We start from the raw sequence: 12,181 nt of genomic DNA on the forward strand, positions 1-12,181 counted from the left end.
TTGAAAATGCTTTATGCCTGAAAATATGGATCTGTGAAGCAGGGCTATCACATATAATATATTTTGTCACAAATACACAGATGGGGGAGCAGACGACTATACCAGTGTGTGTGTGCGTGTCCGTGCGCACACACATCACACAACAAGCCACCATGCCAGACATCATGCAAGCTTTTTCCTAAATCATAGTTATCTCAGTGTGGGAGGAATGTCACATCTAAACTGGATGTAAGCATATGCCATTATGCCATCAAATTCATGGCTGTGGCTCGGTCTTATTGGTGTACCAGAAATTAGTCTTGACAATTTTTCTAGCATGAGTAGCAGAATACAATTTTTTATATTCGTAACTAAAATATTCTAATTTCAGTTCTCCTGTCCTGTTTAGCAATAGGTAAACTCCACCGTTTATTTATGAGGTTTTTTCATAGAAAATGTCTGTGGGGGATTCCAACTTACAGATGTTTCCCACCCACCCCCAGCTATGCTGGTTTTAAGGTAACTACCATTCAGAGTTTAATTACTGTTATCCCAAACCTCATAACAGAGCTTTGGCAGAATTGTGCAAAAACCCTCTGAAGAATGATTTTTAAGACTCCAGGGAAGTGTGTGGTACCCGATGGAAGTTCCTGAATCCTCAGCACAAGGTGTGTGTGTGTGTGTGTGATACCTGAATTTGTCTGACCAAACATGGGGAAAGTCCATCACCAAAATTCAATGCAGCTTAGGTAGAGGCTCTTTGTATTACTTTATTTGCATGTCATGGTCTGGTTTACGGGCGGTCGAAGTCCCAGCTGAGGACGTTGGGACCGAGGGCAAGACGGCGGGGTGGGAGCAGGAACAGGAGTCTGGAAGCCGAGGGTCAGAGGGTCAGAGAGCCGGGAGTCAAGAAGCCAAGGGTCTGAGAATCAGGAAGCAAGGAGTTAAGAAACCAAATGCAGCAAGGCAGGAAGCGTGTTGCTGTGGCAAAGAGCCAAAGGGAAATGCTGACCTTATATCACTTCCCGGCTCTTGCCACCAGGTGCTGTGCGTTACCAGTCGGCCTCACCTGTGTGGCCATGCCTTGCCTCTTCAGAATAAACTTAGGAAAGCCCCAGTCCTGCGAAGCCCTACTGGTCACAAGGCCTGGCTCCTGCATGCACTCCTGACATTGCAAGAGGTAAGAGAGTAAAAGTAAGTCATAGCCAGGCTCTCCTGCTGTGGTTTGAACTTGCCACAAACCCCCAAACACAGCTTGAACCCACCCTCCAAACACACACACGCTATGGCTTTGGATAGTTAAAGTAGGCCAGGTAGTATTTGTTTCCTATAGTAATTTTTAGCCATGAAGATTTTTGAGGTATCTGACCTTCAGCTGCTGGCTTATTTTCTGTTCTAGTCAGTTCACAAAACACACCAGGGAATAATTTCACCCACCAGTGAAGTGCAATCATTTCTGGACTAAAATACAGAAATTGCTCATGAGTGCACAAAAAACCTTACAGAGGTTAGAACACGTGTGAAGTAGATATTACTGCAAAAGTATTTTAATGTGTCAACCATCTGTTCATGAGCTGCAAACAAATCAACATGTTCTAATGAATGCTCCTGGAGGCCAAACCAGACGTGATGGTGACAGGTCAGTGCATTTAAACATAGATCCAACCGAAGCACATTGGAAGAAAGTGGCAAGGAGTCTGTCTGCAATAGCAAAAAAAAAAAAGGTGCACAGGTTAGGAGTGCAGACTTCTCTTCACAGCTTCCTTCCCACAGCATGATTTTCAAAGCTGAGCACACTTCCATTGCCAGAGTGGGACTGATAAGAAAATCACTTGCTCTGGTCTGGTCTCCTGTCACCAACCCTTATCACCCCTTATCACCATCCAAGTCACGACAACAGGCATTTCCCCAGTAAACTGTAAGGACAAGTTGATATCCACATCAATATTTTCCCCAGAAACTTTTCTTCCTTTAGGATTTGTTTGTTTACTATTTTCATGAAGCAATACCATTTTATCTACCCTTCTAAATATTAATCAGTTTAGTGCCTGCGTTTTCTAAGCTTACCAAATTGTGAATGACATGTTAGCAAGCCAGCTTGTAGTTCCCTAAGCTAAATTCCTCTGCATGTAGACAGCACAGTTTATTTCAGTCATTTGTTATGGATTGTTTCACATCATCTCAGCTTCATGAGCCAAAGTTATTCATACTTCTTCTCTTTTTCAGGGGAAGAAACACTTTTTATCCTCTGCCACTTTTAAAAATTATAATTAGCCTAGATCTCTGCTTCTATGTTCATTCATCATTTTCTCCTATTACTCTTCCCTTTTCACCAAGCTTCAGAGAATTGGCTAGTAACATTGCTACTATGTCACGTTTGAAATAAGGATATCAAAACAGATCAGTTTAAATGCCACTTCTTTGGTTACAATATAATTGTAAAGAATAGTATACTATGGTACTGGAATAGAAAATTCTCAGCTGGCATGAAGGCTGTTCTCCTTTCCTTTCCCCCCTCCTGGGCAACTTTGTTTAAAAACCAGCTGGGAACTACAACTAGTCCAGAAAACAGCAGCTAGATGGTTGAAAAGGTGAGCTGAAAAGTTCATATTACATATATTTTAAAGTGCCCAAGTAGTGAGTGCATTGCTCATATTTCATTGTTTTAAAAAGGTGCACCAGAAACAGCATAAATTTCCTTTTTCCCATGCTTTTTTTTAGAGGGGGTCCTTTGGGAGGGGTCATTGCCTTCCCCTGCTGTGCAAGAAGCAAGCTAACACTGGTGCAAGAGAAAGGAGTTTAAAAAAAACTCTGCTCACCACTATCATCCCAAATCCCACAATTGAAAACAAATCCACATCCATAAAATATGACCATGAATTTCACACCTCCTCTAGTTTGATCCAAAGGAGCCACACTAGTTTCCAAATAGAATAAAGGTTAGCAACAGCAGTGGTGGGCCTTGGGCAACCCTGTGCAATGTCAAAATTCAGTGCCCCCTCCCACATTTCATTCTGTATCGTAGATGCAGCGGCCTCCGCGGCGCCCAGAATGCTCTGCTCCCCGTGCAACTGAACTGGCCACACACCCCTAAATCCGCCTCTGGCAACAGCTTGAATTGTACTGGGAAAGCCTAGGTTGGGCCTAGGTTCATGGGAAGGGACACCTTCTCCAGTTTGAGTTAGGCCAAACATTATCATAGGGCAACCTTCCATTTCAGGGAGGAGGTTTGCTAGGGAACAAGATATTGGGCCTTCTCTACAGTAGTCATAATAATGTCCTATTCTAGACCAGACTGATGGTAGGAGTAATATTATCCATTTACCTGGAGAGGATGGAAATTGGGAGTGTGGCTACAGACAAAGATCATCAATCACATCCTTTGTGCCAGTATATCGTCCTGGAGGACATAACCCAGCTTCTGGGTTCGTTTCTGGATTATTCAGCAAGGGGGAAAGATTGCAAAACTTCAAGTAGCATTTGGCTAGGCAGGCACATTATGTGACCCATGAGAGCAGCAAAATAACCAGAATGTACAATTGTGATGGGATAAAACCAGACCAAATCTGTATTGACAGCAGCAGGCAGGACAAGGGTTGGCATGGCATTGGGTCCCAGGATCAGTTCATCATTCCACAAGCCCCATGTTGAGGGAATGGATCCGCTGAGTTTGGATCGCTCCAAACCTGTATGATGGGAGTTGGCCAGTGTTGAACCTTGTCGTGGTGCAAGCCAAGGAAGCAAGATTTCACTCGGGGACCAGGGTGCAGATTCCAACCAGGCAGATACCCAACACAAGCTTGGGTTTGCCATGGTCAATCCTCCCCTCAAGGCCCCTTATGGCCCCCACCCTATACTATGTTGATCCTGATCAATGCCTTTTCCTCATACAAACAATGTTCTTCCACCTAACAAAGGAAAGTCATAATTTCACTGAGGGAAAGGCAAAAAAAGTCCCCCAACCAAGTGTCAATCAGGTTGAGAGAGAAAAATGTCTTTCCGGCCCTGTCAACCAGCAACCCAGTGAAGACTCTAAACTGAAGCTCTCAAAGCAAAATGGCTGTGAGCTCCAGGGGAAACAGCCTTATATAGACTTTCCCCTCCCCTCTGCAGCAAGGGCTTGTGGGACAGCTTTTTCCCATGAGCCCATCACACAAGGAAGATACTGAGCAAAACCTTGCCCAGCATTTTGCTGCAATCCATAGGCCACAGCGCCGCCAGGCAAAAGCACCCATGCTTATTAGGCATGGAACGGGGCTTCTTAATTAGAAATTTTATATCTATCACCTTGACTTAAAATCATCTTAAAATCATATGCTTGATGTTATTTTCTTGCTGTATAGCCATGCAGATAGCATAGCCCATGCCTTAGAAGAGAAAAACAATTTCCCCAGAATTCTCCACACCTTTTCAGATATTCATAGCTGCCAAGTTTTCCCTTTTTTCGCGAGGAAGCCTATTCAGCATAAGGGAAAATCCCTTAAAAAAGGGGATAACTTGGCAGCTATGGATATTACCACAAGTAATGAAAAGAATCCAACTTGAATATTCACAACTAACATCTAGAGCTTCCAAAGCAAAATTAGAAACGCAGAGGGCAACAAATTGTAGTTCATAAAGTCAGCAAGCCAACAAAAATAAAATGATTATTTCATTCCAGGTGTCCCAGAGAATTCTAGGAAAGATGCTTAATGGAAAATACAACATTAAATGGCTTCAAGACAAGTGTCAACTACAGATGGGAGGACCTCTACAAAGTTATTTCAAAACCCAACTTGTCTGTTGGGAATAAATTAATATTAGCAAATGAAATGGAAGATCCCTTTTGTTATCACTTCAGTGCAGAGCTGACACAGCTCCAGCGGTCGGCTTCTTCCCCTCCTGCTGCTGCTGTGGAGGGGAAGGAGGGTTGAAGCATCCGCCGGCCATTGAAGCTGCTCAACCACCATGTTTTGCTCCACCCCGGCTGGCTCCTCCAGGTGTCCTGACATCGCATGTGTGACATTGCCAACCCCCCCCCCAAAAAAAATCACCCTCACAAGCTGGCACCTCTGCTTCCCATAGAATGAGCATGTCATCTGCTGATCTACTAGGTGTGGGACTGAGGTTGGATTTTTTCACAGGTGTGAGAGCTGCATTCTTTGACATTTTCATTTTATTTCTCAACTAGAATTGAAGCCCAGCAGAATCTGACAAAATCCATTCACTCGCTGCTGTCACAAAGGGAACATGGGGTATTAAGGGACAGTACTTGAGGTACACCCAGAGTTCAGTCACTAGCACTTCCAGTCTGAAGGAACTCAGTTTGCAGGGCTGGAAAGCATCTTTGCCTGAGACCACAGACAACTGCTGCCAATCAGATAGACTGCACTGATCTAGATGGATCAGTGGCTTGATCCAGTATACGGCAGCTTCCCTATGTTCATAGTTGTGGGACTTCATTTTATATGAAAATCCAAACCTGAATGCATTCCAGAAGCTTTTCTTCTTTAAGACTGGTGGACAATAGCCAGGATTAAGCAGGTGTGTGATAGTTAACCAAAATGGGTATTTGGTTTTTAAATTGTGTTTATTGTGTTTTGTTTTTAACTGTTACCCCTTGGGGAATGTACATAAAAGGAACTGAACTAAATTCTCGCAGAACCAGCCATTCTTCCTTGCCTAGGACCTGGATTCCTTTGTTAAAGAATTTATAATCTAGCCATTCCCTCAATGCTATTTAATGGCTGCAGTCCCAGTGCATTATAATCAAGAGCATTTTGACATTGATTTCAATGGAATGCAGACTCTACTCAATAAAACAGCATATCAGGTGGGGAGAGAATGGAATGTTATTCAGGAAAATTCACTCACTTCAAGGCTTACCATTTTACACTCACAAGGCATAACCTGACAACTCCAAAAGAGTATATTGGCATCATGACAGCATTATTATAGCTTAACTTGCATTTACTCTGTAATTACTAGAGGAGGGAGAGATGCAGAGGTCCAGTGATACAACAGAGCAAACGAAAGAGATGTGTGATGAAACCCTACACTACAAAGTCAAAGGAGTTCACTAATTCTTTCATTCTGGCAACCAGTACAGCCCCTAACAGCAGCACCTGGTCACTGTAGCCATCATTATTCACCTTTGAGAGTCTACGTATATCCCTAGTGTTAGCTCTTTCCAGGAAACAATTACTTACTCTATTTTCACAATGTATTTTTAAGAGACTAAGAAATATTGCGTGCCATCACAAGACTCAAGTACTCAGCATAAGCACAGTGGAAATAACCAAAACAGACTTATTACAGTTTTGCACAAGCGTATTCAGGCGAGTGAGCAGATGCTGGATTTATGATCAACCAAGGACATTCCTTAAGGTAATTAATGACAGATTTTAAATTAAATCAATCGGCCATGAACAATTCTCCTCTTTCAGTAGCAAATCCAATGCCTTTAGCAAATAAGAGAGTAGAAAAGGACAGACAGGGAGAAAGACCAAAATGTGGTCTGTCAAGCAACAGAGAACAACAAAATCATCTTTTCTCTGCCTTGAAGAAGAATTTCCATGCTAGGAACTCTTCATCAAAGCCCCAGAAGGCCACCATGACCAATGCTATATGCTGCAGTCATGGTGGGGAAAGCCAGGTCTCCTTGCATGACACTGCTAACATGAACTTGGATTCCTCTGAGAGCCTGGAAGGTAGCTGAAGATGGGCTCTGGCATTTTTATACCATTAGTGGTAACATGCAGTTCCTCACAGCTGTTTCCTGGTTCTGCTGGATCTCACCAGCTTTTGATACCATCGACCATGGTATCCTCCTGGACCATCTAGGAGGACTGGGAGTTGGGGGCACTGTTATGTAGTGGTTCTGCTCCTTCCTCCTGGGTCATGTACAAGAAGTGGGTGATAAGGGAACCCCTGAGCACTCACTTGTGGGGTGCCTCATGGCTCTGTCCTCTCCACCATGCTTTTTAACATTTATATGAAGTTGCTGGGGGAGATCATCCAGCTGGTTTTTCACCAATATGTGGATAATACCCAGCTCTACTTCTTGTTTAAATCAGAACCAGTGAAGTTGGTGAATGTCCTGTGTGAGTGTCTAGAGGCGGTTGGTGAGTGAGTGACGGTGTATGGATTAAGGTAGAATCCCAACAAGATGGAAATACTGTTTCTGGGGGCAAGGGGCAGGAAGGTGTGGGTGACTCCCTGGTCCTGAATGGGTTAACTACCTAAATGACCAGGTGCATAGCCTGGGAGTTATTTTGGACTCACAGCTGTCCATGGAGACACAGGCCAATTCTGTGTCCAGGGCAGCTGTCTACCAGCTCCATCTGGTATGTCAGCTGAGACCCTACCTGCCTGTGCCCTGTCTTACCAGTGTGGTACATGCTCTGGTTATCTCCTCCTTGGACTACTGTAAGGTGCTCAATGTGGGCTTTGCTACCTTTGAAGGCGACTCAGAAACTACAATTAATCCAGAATGCGGCTGCCAGGCTGGTGACTGGGACCGGCTGCCAGTACCATATAACACAGGTCCTGAAAGACCTATATTGGCTCTCAGTATTTTTCTGAGCACAAATTCAAACTATTGGTGCTGACCTCTAAAGCCCTAAATGGCTTCAGCCCTGTATACCACCCCCATCATTAATCTCGGACACTGAAATCCAGCTCTGAGGACTTTCTGGTAGTTCCCTCATTGCAAGAAATGAGGTTACAGGGAACCAGGCAAGGACCTTATCAGTAGTCACGCCCACCCTGTGGAACACTCTCCTATCAGATGTCAAGGAATATACAACTATTTGTATATTTTAGAAGAGGACTGAAGGTAGCCCTGTGTCAGGAAGTTTTTAATGTTTGATGTTTTTATTTGTTGGAAGCCATCCAGAGTGGCCGGGTGAACCCAATCAGATGGTTGACATATAAATAATAATAATAATAATAATAATAATAATTATTATTATTATTATTATTATTATTATTATCAGAGGAGGAGGAGGAGCACCAGATACCACAAATCTCCTGCTGATCTCTGGGAGCATGGAAGTGACTGTCATAAAAGAGGCTCCCATTCATAAGTTTTGCCAGCTTGCAATTCAAAGCAAACCTCCTGAGTTCCAGAAACCAACCTGGAAATGCAGCAATCACTCAGGATGGCAGGTCCTCCCTCCCACTGGCTTCTAGGTTTTCAGCAGGCATTCCCCCCTCCTCGCCCCACATTCAAGCACATATCACACAGGCTGTAAGGGCTAGAGCAGAAACTTGCTAAACCAGCCAATGGGCATCCAGTCCAGCATTCTTTTCTCAAAGTGGGCAACCAGATGCCCATGGGAAGCCTGCAAGAATAACGTGAGGACAACAGCACTCTGCTCAACTGTGATTCAAAGCAACTGGTATTCAGAGACATACTGCTTTTGACACTGGGGGCAGAACATAGGTGTGGAGGTTAGCAGTGAGCCATTGATAGCCTTATCATCCACGAATTCTCTTTTAAAGACATCCAAGTTGGTGACCATCATTGTCTCCTATGGAGCAAGTTCCAAAGTTCCATTGCTTAACCATGGAATCCAATGTTTTCACAGCTGCTGCATACTGGGGCAACAACTTTATCGAGTTATATCCACTATGACACCATGATCTCATTCCTGGTCAATCACTGCTAGTTCAGACCACGTGAGTGTACAGGTGAAATGAAGACTTACCCCCCAACCCACCATGTTTACATTGAATTGCAGTTCCCATTTTACTGCCCATTCACTCAGTTTGGAAAGATCCTTTTGGAGCTCTTCACAATCTCTTTTTATTTTAACTACCCTGAACAATTTGGCATCATCAGCAAACCTAGCCACCTCACTGATCCCCTCTAAATCCAGATTGTTTTTGAGCAAGTTAAAATGCACAGGTTCCAACAGTGATCCTCAGGGGACTCTGTTTTCTATGTCTCTCTAGAGAATGGAAAAAGGTTTGTGAGACAGGACTTGCCTTTGTAGAAGCCATGTTAGCTCTGCTCATCAAGGCTTGCTCTTCTATGTTCTTGGTTGTTTTATCTTTAACAATACCCTCAACCAGTTTTCCATGGACAAATGTTAAGCTAACCAATCAGTACTTTCCAAGATCCCCCCAGCAGATCCTTTTTTAAAAAAAAAAATGGTGTTGTATTTGCTACTTTCTAGTCCTTTTATCACATGAAAGCTGAGACTCTTGAGAAGATGGGGTTTCATACCAGGACTACACAGACTTGCCCCTAGTAATGGAATCACGTTGTCAGCCTTTAACAAAAGGGCCATACATAATCCAAATGTGCTAATGTTATATATTACTTTTCTTCTGAGGCAGATATTCACAATAAACTTTACTGAGAAGGTAGCAGCATTCAGAAGGGCTCCAGCTACAAGATTTATATCTGATCTCATTTTAAAATGACATTTGAAGCGAAAAAGTAAAGGCATCAACATGATAATTAAACAGGGGGAACCTAGTGGAATGTATTTAAAAGAAGAGAGCTTTTTATTTTTTAAAAAAGCTGAAAGATCACAGCAGTGAGGACTTGGGCTAGGAAAATGAAATTGCTACATCATATTTTCTACAAAACTTTATATAGGGGAGGTGCATCAGATGCATGTCTGTTAGTTTGCAAAGACAGCAAAGGAAGAGACAGAAATAAGGGTGTGATTCCAAGCGCCAAAATTAATCTTATAATGACTTCCCATGCTTATATTGTACATACATCTGCCTCTGCACACTATCACACAGAGCATGGACAAGTCACTGACAAGACTGTACTTAACATAATCTCTCTATTTCCCAAATGCCCTTAATACTGTCCGCAGAGAAGTTATTTCAAAACCCAACTTGCCTGTTTGGAATAAATTAATATTAGCAAATGAAATGGAAGATCCCCTTTGTCATCACTTCAGCAAAATATACTTAAGAGTGACATTTAGAAAAAGGATAATAACACATGAAACTCCATTGCCCAGCAGTTCTGTCTTCAATCTGGTTGAGCATTTTATCTATGATGCTAGGCTGGCAGTTCTTCCAATCATGCTCAGAACCTCACTGATCAAAATTTAAAAGGAGACTCTGATGGTGATCATTGCACGACTTTTGTTTTCCCCATCCTGGCAGTATGAAGCACTCCCCCAAAATATAAGTTAAATTGAGTTCAAGGACCAAAGTAGAGCCCCATTAACATATAAAATGGAGGTTGGGAGCCTGCTCTTTGCACAAAACAGCACATAGGGAAGGGAAACCAATTATTCTCTGCCTTTATTTACATTATTTGTAATTATGGAGCTGGAAAGATTCAGAAACAAGCAAGCTAAATGCTAATGCGTCTGGTGCAGCTTCCCTGTAAGAAAAAGGTTCAGTGTATGGGAATTTTAAGGTTAGGAAAGGGTGTGGAAGAGGGGACTTAATGGGGCATATAAAACTCTGCCTAATGTGGAGAAAGTGAATTCAGAGAAGTTTTTATCCCTCTCTTATCCCATGATTAAACTGAATGTAGGTAGGAAAAATCAGGACAGATAAAAAGAAGCCTCTAGGAGGGGATTAGACAAATTCATAGAGGCTATCAGGGACTACTAGCCATGGTGGTTTTAGACCCTGGTGATTTTAGACCCTGGTGTTTCCTGCTTGGCAGGGGGTTGGACTGGATGGCCCTAGTGGTCTCTTCCAACTCTATGATTCTATGATAAAGTTCTGATATGGAAGGCAGGCATAAAGAATGGTGGCAACACAAAAACTGGTCAAGGACTAGATCCTTTGACTTGATGGTCTAGCACTGTGGCCTAATAGATGGGTTAAGTCAACTGTTATACCTTGAGGTGTTAATTTTACAGGATCCTACGAGATTTTTGTTCCTTCAGCTCTACTACCCTTAGCAAAATGAAATTCTCAACAACAGTTTTTTCTTAATCCATCAGTCCCTGTCTTAAAATTTAATCCATCAGACCCTGTCTTAAAATTTAAACTGTACATTCCCTGGAGCAGAGAACAGAGACCTGTCTTTTGTGCAGGCTACTCTGTAAAGTGGCGTGTAGACTGATGCTATTATTTAAAACCAGCAACTAAAACTACAACAGAAGTACCTTAAAGAGGTCTGCATTTTCTGGGAGATGGCAATTGCCTAGGTCTGGTGAACAATGGCTGGTTATTCTCCAAGGCACCTTTATCTGAAATGCACACATGTGGGTGTGACAGAGGCATCAGGAGGGATTGTGAGGCACTGGGGAACAATTTGGGACAGGCCGGGCCTGTACAAAAGGGATGGGTTCCACTTGAACAAGAATGGAACCAGACTATTTGTGCTTAAAATGAAAAAGCTGACAGAGCAGCTTTTAAACTGATTGGGTGAAAGCTGACAGGAGCTGAGGAGGGACTGATTGGAACAAATCTCCCCCCCCCCCCCCCGGGATGAAGCTGAAGGTGAAATAAAGTATGATTTGAATGTGGGAAAATTATAAGCATTATGAGTGCAGAGGTGCAGTATGGCAATTCAGACAGAACAATGCACTGCAGGCCAAAATGCAAGTGCCAAATTCAAGTAGAAAGCAACACAATATTGGAAAACTGGTGGAATGGAGAGAACCAATGCAACACGGTTGTATCTGGATACAAACTCTATAGGAAGGACAGGGAAGGACGTGGTGGAGGTGGAGGTGCTTTGTACATGAAAAGAGAGCATGGAATAGAATAAGCTAGAAATCCCAAAGGAGTCAGGTTCCTCCACAGAATTGTGGGTCGTGATACCTGGCTCCAAAAATAATCTAATTCTGAGGGGATGCTATTGTCCCTCTGATCAGAATGTTCAGAAGATCTAGAGATGGTGAACGAGATCAGGGATGCATCACAAAGAAGAAAAATTGTAGTGATTGGTGGCTTCAACTGTCCTCACATAGACTGTCTACATATGTGTTGCTGGCACAATAAAGAGGTAAACATTCTGGCTACCCTAAATGACTCTGCCCTTGAACAGTTGGTCATGAGCAGTGGTGACCTGGACTTAATTTTAAGTGATACCTATGACCTGGTGTCTTTGTCCATGGAGTGAGAGCCGGACCATAAAGAAGGCTGATCGCCGAAGAATTGATGCTTTTGAATTATGGTGCTGGAGGAGACTCTTGAGAGTCCCATGGACTGCAATAAGATCAAACCTATCCATTCTGAAGGAAATCGGCCCTGAGTGCTCACTGGAAGGACAGTTCCTGAATCT

This window comes from Zootoca vivipara, chromosome 4 (assembly GCF_965207765.1).
Source record: "Zootoca vivipara chromosome 4, rZooViv2.hap1.1, whole genome shotgun sequence".
Classification (NCBI taxonomy): Eukaryota; Metazoa; Chordata; class Lepidosauria; order Squamata; family Lacertidae; genus Zootoca; species Zootoca vivipara.